General features: G+C 38.3%; 2 protein-coding genes and 1 long non-coding RNA gene across 4 annotated transcripts in view; 1 reads left to right on the top strand and 2 right to left on the bottom strand.

Moving 5' to 3' along the window:
• Window positions 1-2189, bottom strand: part of LOC107834663 (uncharacterized) — an 8123-nt gene extending 5934 nt beyond the window's left edge. The window contains exon 1 of the long non-coding RNA XR_001660471.1: window positions 2179-2189. This is a non-coding gene — a long non-coding RNA (uncharacterized LOC107834663). The remainder of the gene's footprint in view (window positions 1-2178) is intronic.
• The window catches only part of LOC103131031 (uncharacterized), a gene marked incomplete at its 5' end in the record, with an annotated part of 123360 nt that overhangs the window by 28078 nt on the left and 85889 nt on the right, over window positions 1-9393 (bottom strand). The window lies entirely within an intron of this gene.
• LOC103131027 (basement membrane-specific heparan sulfate proteoglycan core protein-like) overlaps window positions 1-9393 on the top strand; it is a 64122-nt gene that overhangs the window by 18107 nt on the left and 36622 nt on the right. The gene's annotated exons all lie outside the window — the stretch shown is intronic.

The raw sequence follows: 9393 nt of genomic DNA, 5'->3' as shown, positions 1-9393 counted from the left end.
TGGCTGCTGCAGGCGACAGCTGGCTGCTGCAGGCGACAGCTGGCTGCTGCAGGCGACAGCTGGCGCAGATCTGCCTGCTCGCTACCAACTATGTATGCAAACTAGAGATCTACATGCCAGCTACCATCGCTCCATTCTAGCTACCATGTTGGTGAGCAGTGATACTTTTGGTCTCCGGTATCGACAGCGAGTTTCCTTACATAAGTTTAACTGCAGAATAACTGGTGAACACTCAGTGTGATTGTTGCAATACTAGAAAAATTTTTGAGGAATACAGAAGAAGTTTATCCTTGAATAGATATTATGGACTTTAGAAAATAAAATAAAATAATTTTTGCTTTGGTTTTTAAATCTCCATGAATCCCCCAGTCCCAGTTCAGTTATATTATTGTTTTCCTACTTTGTTCCTTCTCCCATCTATTTTACCATCATGCACTGCATTAAAATATCCAACTATAATTAAACCTTCAGCATCATCATAGCAATGAAACCTACAGAAACATCAGGTCATCATACTTGATGTTTTCTAAATGTAATGAGTTGGGCCTCGTCTATAAAACACTGCACAGTTTTCATATTAAAACTTGGCATAAGGATAAATTCAAAAAAAAGTGGAGCGCAGAAAAAAATAGGATGTATAAAGTCAGCTGAGCACCTTTTTATAAACATAGCAGCTGCTGGTCGGCCTGTCGCCTCCATAAATACATATCAATGTAAATTAGCATAAAACATGGAAGTCTGTCGCCACGTGAGCAGTAACCATGTTTTAGCAGTACAAGTATTTATAATAATAATGTATTTTACTGAAAAGGTGCATTCAGGGCCCATAAGGTGACCTCACAAAAATAAAAATACATTTTAAACGAAAACAAAGAGATGGTACTGCTGGAGCAGCAGAGCTTCAGCACAGAGTCAGAGGCTCTGAGGGGAAAGTTTCTTCTATATACAGGAATCATGTTTATTTACATTTACAGAATAGAGATGCTTCATGTCCATAAGGCGCATTCACAAAGCGGACGGCTCCACTGGAGGAGGGCTGCAGCTGGACCGGTACCGGTACCGCTCAGCTCCTTCTTTAAGTTCTGCTCAGACTGGGTAATTATACACTAGTAAACCATCATCAACATTTCCCAGCCAATCAAATTGATCAAATTTAATTGGCATGAATCAAAGTTTAAAGGTTAAAATTACTCAAATGTGTGACCTTTGACCTCTAGTCCAATTATCAGGTAGGAAACAACTGAAGATCATCATCATGTGATCTGGATCAGAACCAGGAAGCTGCTGGTTCTGATCCAGAGACAAACTCTCACCTGATACAACCAGTCTGACGGTGCTGATCAGTTTCTTCACATGTTTTCCTGTAGTGGTTCGACATTCATACGTCCCGATGTCATTAGTGGTCGTGTCCTTCAGAAGCAGAGACACGTCTCCTTTATTTATCTGATTTAGCAGCAGATCAACTCGGTTCCTGTAAGATGGATGCTGGGCTTCTGGATTGATCTTCTTGTCTTTGTACAGGAGGACAAATTCTGATGGTCCCAGATCGGTTCTGCTCCACTCTATGACTGTGATTTCCCCCTGATCAGGATCTTCACATGGCAGAATGACGTCATTTCCATGTTTAACGTTGATTGGTGTGTTGTTCTGATCTGAAGGAGAGAAAACGGAGCAGAGAGGTCAAAGGTCAAAGTGTGATCAGTGCAGGTCTCTGTGATGAAGACTCATCGGTTTCTGCTGCTGGAAAAACAACCTAACAGACCGGTTCAGGGTCAAAGGTCAGCTTCCAGAGACAATTTTAATGTTTAAAAATGTGTTCACAATAAAAACTGCAGGATTTTCTGCTATGCTTTTATTTTTGTTTTAAAGAAAACACTTTATCAAAACAGCCATACAAGCTTCATGAAATAATATTTAATCTGTTTATTGAAGGAACTAAATTAATAAATAGAAGATCTAAAACTATCAGAGTCTCTGAGGCTCATTGAGGATCAGATGGATGATATGAATCAACATTCAGTTTCCTTTGGAGATTAAAAAAGATTTCTGAACTGAATTTAATCTCTTGCTGGTTTTCCTGCTGGTCTTTTTGACACAGACTGAATAAAACCATGAGAGAAGAAGCATTTATTATTTATTAGAAGATCAGCTGAAGATTCATGCCAGAGCAGGAAGAACATCAAGTTTTTATCTCGACATTTAAACAAACATGTCACAAAAAAATTAATACTATTGTAGGAGCCATATACACATTTTTTGAAACTTTATACAAAATGTTATTTTGTGTTAACGCGAGTTTCATCTGCTGCTATTTTACAAACATAAACATCTGTAATTGTATTGTGCTTAAGCTTATTACGGTGCCTTTTGATTGGCTATTGACTAGTTAGTTGATGAGAGCACCTGCTCATTGCAGAAGTCTGGCACCTTGAGAGTAAATGTCTTTTGACTTTCTATTTGTTTTGAATCTGTTATTTTTATTTCCTTTTAAGTTCAGTAAAGACTTAAAGACAACCGTCAGATTCAAGACCTTTTTCTTTTTTAGAAACGTGTCGCGTACGAAAGAGCCTTAAGGATCTAGACTAGTGAGAGCTAGCTGCACTTAAAAACATCTGTTAGTAAATTTTGTTAAGTTTTACTGAATTACCATGAAATTATAGCATGAAAAGTGACGAAACTCTCTTTAACACATCAGAGTCTCAGTCCAGCTGGTCTGTAGAATCAGCCTCCATGTTGGTTCTGCAACAGGTAAGAGTTTAAAACCCGCCGTTAGCTCTGGTTGCGCAGCTCTATGTGAACCGCAGGAATGACTTGTAGCGAATTCAGAGGAGCGCTGAGCGGTGAGAATGATTTATCTTTGGGAGCAAAGAATTATTTCTGCAATGATGAAAGTTTGTGTCTGCGGTACCGGTTAGTCAGTGCGTTAGTGGTAGGGAAGTTGGATGCTGGTTTCCTGGGACCCGATACGGTCCTCAATATGCAAGGCAAACATGCAGAGGTTCAAGATGATAATGGTGTGATGTTCCGGATGATAAACACTGACCATCTGAAAATCTGCATTAGAGAGAGTCTCCGACTGCCACATTGTTTAAAAAATGAAGGAAGCAAAATGAGTTCTCCTCATCCCCTGGCTCATCCAGCACCGCCTCCCTCCTATAGTCAGGCTGCTACTCAATCGCTAGCAGAGAAATGTACATTTTCTTTTAAATTCATATAAATACATATCAAAGCATATAAATTTGGATTATCAAACATATGCGTGTCTGAAAGGCTTTCGTCTTGTTTTAATGAAAGGTGTCACATGAACTCAAATAATTAGGAAATTATTCTGGGAATCAACAATCAACACCATAACTGGACTTTAGTGGTAATAAAAGTTTTTAAAATTTAAAAACAACCTACATTATTTTTATCTCAGACGTAAACCACATGAAAATTGTCGAATGCACCCTTTATAGGTGATCTACCCACAGGAGAACAAGTCTTTGTTCTTGAATCCACTGGGGCAATCAAATCAAGAAATCCAGAAATGTTTGCAAATCACAAGGTATGGTAGAAAATTTAAGTCCAACTCAAGTATGAAATCATATAAAGTTCTTCTTATTACTATATCTGTATTTACAGGGCGTTTATGAGGAAGAAGGGGTGCAATGTCTCTAGTTGGACATGTGACCCAGTGAAGCATCCACAACAACAGGACATCATGTGGTGTATTTGCACTGAAGGTGCACACATATTGTCACAGTGTGACAATTTTGATATATATTTTGAGACATGTACAGTGAATTACTTTGTTTGTTACCTAAACTTTGAACCATTAAATCAGGGGTCCCCAAACTACGGCCCGCGGGCCGGATCCAGCCCGCCTCCACATTTGGTCCGGCCCCTGAACAATACCAGAGAGCATTCAGATTTTTTATATATACCGTATTTTCCAGACTGTAAGCAGCTACTTTTTTCCTAAGCTTTGAACCTTACGGCTTATATGTGGATTTTTCTTCAACCACCAGGGGGCTCTTTAACAGGAAGTGAATCATTGGAAGTCAAAACTGGACATAAAAGAAGAAAGCGCCAATTAAAATGGAGTTAGGTTTTAATAGGGAATTGAAGTTTGAGAATGTTGTTGATCAGTTAAATAGCATTGAGGAGAAAAAGAAGATTTTTTGTTTTTTAAATAATACTGGGATCATTATGAGAATTTGAGGTATAGATATTAGGATCCAGTAGATGGCAGTAGTGCAACAATAATGGATGCAAGCTGCTGTTGAAATCTAAAGAAGAAGAAGAAGAAAGCGGCCATTTTCATTTAGCTCATGCTAGTAGCAACACGAAGGATCAGCACTTTACTGCAATAGTTACCGTTCAGAAAGTACCGTAATCAGTTCAGTTACATTCAATGTGACATTCAATCGACCTGTGATGACTCAGATGCTGGCTGTCCGCCCCCCTGCTGCATCGCTGTGGAAAACCTGGAGCGGCAGAGAAATCTGAGGCTTATATGTGCATGTTTACTGGGTTTTTTTGTTTTTTTAAATCTCTGGGGTTGCAGCTTATAGTTCAGAAAATACGGTATTTATTTCATCAATAGTCCTGACTTTTGTTCTGTGAAGAACCCAGAGAGGGTTATTTATTTTACTTTTTTTACATTTAGGCTCCTGCAATCGTCACTTTTTCTGCTGCAAACTGACTCCGGCCCCCAGCAGAGAAGGGAAAAGTTATGTGGCCCTCAGGAAAAAGTTTGGGGGCCCCTGGATTAAATGAAGCTGTTTATTTCAGTTTGCAGAAAAACTCCTAGCAAAAGAGGTTGTGGATTTTCCTGTTTCCACTGCGGCGTCTACAGCATGAGGTTGGACATTGCTGAGACTTATTCTGAACAGTGGTGATTATAACATTAATATTCTTATTGTTAATGAACATTTTTATCATGATTACTATAATTTGTATATTTTGATAAAAAATATGTACTTAGCTAAAACTTAATACATCAACATGGAATATGAAAACAGTTATTTAAGGAAATTGTCTAAGTAGGATAATTTCATTTTCTATAGTTATTAAAAGTTATCATTCTGTTTTTCTTTTCAAAAATGACTGTTGGCACTTGGCACATCCTGTGCTAGGCACAGAATGTGGCAGTTTCATACACACACACACACACACACACACACACACACACACACACACACACACACAAACAAACAAACAAACAATTGTACATGCAGGATCGTGTGTGTGTGTGTGTTTTGTTTTTAACAGATGACCTAAAAGACTTGTGCCACTTTTGTGGAGATGGAGAGTGACACAGACGTGAACTGGGTAAGAAATGTTATAGAATTATTCAAAGACTTGGAGTTAGTGAGTTAAAGGAAGAGAACAAGTTTTAACTCATTTTTTCTTGCGTAAACAAGCTTTAATAAGATTCTCCAGCAGTTGTAATAAAAGGGAATCTAAAATGATTCATATTGTCATTGTAAAGACATTTTTTCTTAAAAAAGATGATATTTCTTGTTTCTTTCCTAGATCCAGTGTGCCGTGTGCCTGAGGTGGTTCCATCAGGCGTGTGGGAAGCCCACCAACTGAAAACGCTTATGAGTGTGTTGCCTGTTTGCCCTAAGATCCTGAGTTTGCTGTGGTGTGCTAGTTTATGTATGTTGAACAATGTTTAATAAATTACATTTGAATACTATGACATTTGTCCTTAAACTTTAATTTAAGGTAGCTATGGAAAGGTAGTTTAAGTCACACAATGAAGAGCAAATATTTCAAAAACACAGTAAAAGACTGGCAGGTAAATTAATTTGTTTCCATATTTTAGAGGGGGAACAGATTATTTCATCCATCCTCTCTTCTTCTCCCATAACTTTGGGAAATAAAAAGCAACTGTTTCCAAATTCTCAAAAATTATTATGTGTGACAGCATGCTAGACATTTCCTTAATCCAGTAATCTGTCATACTTTACATTAGAACGGGATTTCCCAGAAAAAATGAATTATGACACCAGTGATTCCATAATCTTGAATCTCACAGCACTAAAAACAGGATTTACTAAAATTGCAACTATATAATAGCATGACACAGATAATCTACACGCATTTATACACGAGATTCCTGAGCTCAGCTTCACATGTGGGAACAGCATCATGTACAAACACATGGCACTACTTGTAACCCGCAATTAGACTTTTATTGTTGCGGGCCCACTTCCTGTTTTGTCCCAAACTTGCCAGCTGATTTAAAGCCCCGCCTTCAGTGCACAGTTTGAACTTCATCATCTGTTCCACTGTGATTGTGGCTGATTTGGCTGGAAATGCACCCATATCTCTGATTCTACAGATTTGATCTGTTGGTGAGTTTGTTTGCGTGACAGCACTATGGGGTTGATAGCATGAAACCTCAGCTAGGTTGCTCATTGGAGCGTTGATTTATTAGAACTGGCGTTTGTTACCAGGCCGTCACCAGGATTATCACAGCTGATTGAGGTCTAGTTAGTACACCCCTCTCTTCACAAAGCTAACCGAATCGCCGGTATTGTGCGTGTTTTGGCACTAAATGTATTAAAATAGGATTTAAATACATTTAAATTGATAATGCGCAGTATATTTATTTTATTTTCCTCAGAGTATTTTGAGTTGATTTATTTTCCATTTGATTATTTTGAAAGTGAACTTTGATTTCAACTTTTCAACTTTAACTTGATTAGTTTGAGATATGATTGATATTATTTTTTATTTAAATTATGGTTAATTTAACCTGACTGAAATGTTTAGTTTAATTATTAGATATTTAATAATTGCATTGACTTTATTTATTGCATTTGTATGTCTGCACATTATTGTTGTTTGATAAAACACTTAACGGGTTTTTTTTAGGTCAGGTTTTTTTTTTCCTCATGATGGATCAGAACCTCAGATCCCCTTTGAAACCAAAAACTCTGATCTTTGATCTGATTTATCTGATCTTTCTGATCTTTGTCTCTCATTGTGTATTTGTAATTGTCTGTTTTGTTTTCCCCCCCTTCAAATCACTTTTTAAGATAAGTTGCTGATTTGACATGATCACAGAACTGCCTAAACATATGTACAAAAATAGCAGACAAAGTGAATCACAGCACCGTCATCAGCCGGTGAAACGCTGAACTGATGCAGTGAAGCTACTAGTAGCAGGAGAACGAAGCTGCGCCAGAAGCTACAAATACTGAAGAGAAGGAGAAGAAGAAGAGCTGCCATCGATACAGATGCAGCCAAACATGATTTACTGTTACACAACACAGTTTTAGCAAGTTTCTCAAAGTCTAAACTGGTATTGTTGTGCATTTAAGGTATGAAGTTTACCTTCGACCAAACGCCCCCCAAAGGCATCCCAGCGCCCCCCTTTTGTAAAAATTCCCGCTAGCGGGGCGGTCCTCCGAACGCCCCCCAGGGGGCGGTACCACCCACGTTGAGAACCCCTACTTTAAGATCTGGTTCACAGAGTATGAAGTTATTTATTTTTTCCCAATTATTCAATGAAAAAAATTAAAAATTAACCTCAGTTAAGTAAAATAAAATTGTAATCAAAACTTTTGGAATTGCAAAGATTTCATTTTAAAAAACAAAATGTTTTGTTTAAATAACTTTTTCTAAATTAAATAACTCATTTTTGTCTTGTGAACTTAAAAAGTTATTTTCCAAACATAAACTTTTATTTGCACACCTCAGAAATATTTTTTTTTGTGATTTTGGGCCCTGTCCACGACGTCATGTGAGAAAAAAAGTTTGTAAAGCAAAACTCAGCAGGCCTTTCTCATGGTGGCATGCATTAACAATTCAATATTTGCTTTTGTTTTCTTCTGCAGTTACAGTTTGGTGCAGCTCTGCTTTCTGAATGGACCATCTTTGTCTCCACTGCAGCAAACAGGCAGCTCTTTGTTTTATAGATTACATTACACTAAAGGCTGCATTGTGCCCTTGTTTACATTTTTAACAGTGTAGTTCTGTGTAAAGACAAAATGTGTCTGGTGGTCCAGCTCTGATTTGCATATCTTGCTAAATTGCTGGTTTGAATATTGCAATACTTTCCTATAACAAAATAGACCTGCAGCAAGAAACTACAAATAAAATCTTACATATGCATAGTTGTATGTTTTATATAGAGATTTTCCTCAGCTTTGAGTCTACATCTGACAATTTTGTAATTTGTCATTGTTTGTTAAACTCTGATATTCTGTCCTAAAATGCGGTTAGATGGGCCCGGGTTTTTTTTTTGTTTTTTTTGAGCCCCTGCCCCTTTAGTGGTCTCTGCACGGCCCTGTGTGCCATGTTTGGGTTTAAAACCGAATTGATTATCAGAGGTCAATACAAACTCGTCCAACCTAATTAATGGGATTCTTTCTAAAACTTTTGACAGACTACTAGCTAAATCTATGGGTCGGTAATTCTCCAAAGAGCTAATCTTACCCGCTTTGTCCTTCATAACGGGTACGAGTATCATAGATGAATGTTAAATCAGGGAAAGAACTAAAACATGTAAGATACCGGCTCTTGAGGGCTGAATCAGACATTACTGTACGTAAAGTTTAACAGGTTTTCCAGCTGAATGTAAGTAAATAACTTTAACCAGGTGTAACAGCTGAATCTCACCTGCAGCAGAGACAAACTGCATGAAGACCACAGACAGCAGGAGCAGAGACGCAGTCAGAGAAGAATCCATCTCCTGGTTGGTTCGGTCTCTCCGTCCGAAACTTAAGATTCATGCGACGTTTCTAAGTGGAAAACATTTTGTCGGGACATAAAAACTCTGAAGTTTAACTTAAAACACAACAAGCTGTTAGAAGAGCGGTGGAACTAGAATAAACTAAAGAAACTCTGAGAAAGCGAAAACTCACTGCGTGCTGAGGCTGAGCCCTGCTGAGGTGGAAAGGGTGGAGGTGAAGATGGAGCTTATGATGCCTTCCAGGGGCAATGAAGAAATGGGAAATCCCAACTTCCCAGTCGAGAAGGACCTCGCTGCAGCAAACAGAAAGGGGCGGGGACGGACCACTAAATGGGATCATTGCACTCCGGGAGTGAAGGGGGCGCTATTTCCTCTATTATCCGCGGTCTCCCGTTTTAATTTTCTTTTGAAATCTGTGATATAGCTTCATCTGTAGAAAGGAGTTTCACTCTCAGCATGTATTTGTATTTCAACTTCTCCTTTTTATTTACTTCAGCGCAGCTCACAGCTTTTAACAAGCTATGAGCTTGTGTACTTCTAAATCTGCTTCTTAGTCGCATCTTTTCGCGCCCCATACTGCCTCTAGTGGCGTGGGGGTGGTAACACAACTAATACAATTATGTCACTAAACGAGAATACCACAAAATCATTATTGTTTACTATTAATTTCGCCCTTCCTGGTAAAGTGAAAGATAAATTAA

This window comes from Poecilia formosa, unplaced genomic scaffold (assembly GCF_000485575.1).
Source record: "Poecilia formosa unplaced genomic scaffold, Poecilia_formosa-5.1.2 Scaffold710, whole genome shotgun sequence".
Classification (NCBI taxonomy): domain Eukaryota; kingdom Metazoa; phylum Chordata; class Actinopteri; order Cyprinodontiformes; family Poeciliidae; genus Poecilia; species Poecilia formosa.
Note: the sequence above shows the minus strand (reverse complement) of the source record. Positions and strands in the feature narration are given on the sequence as shown.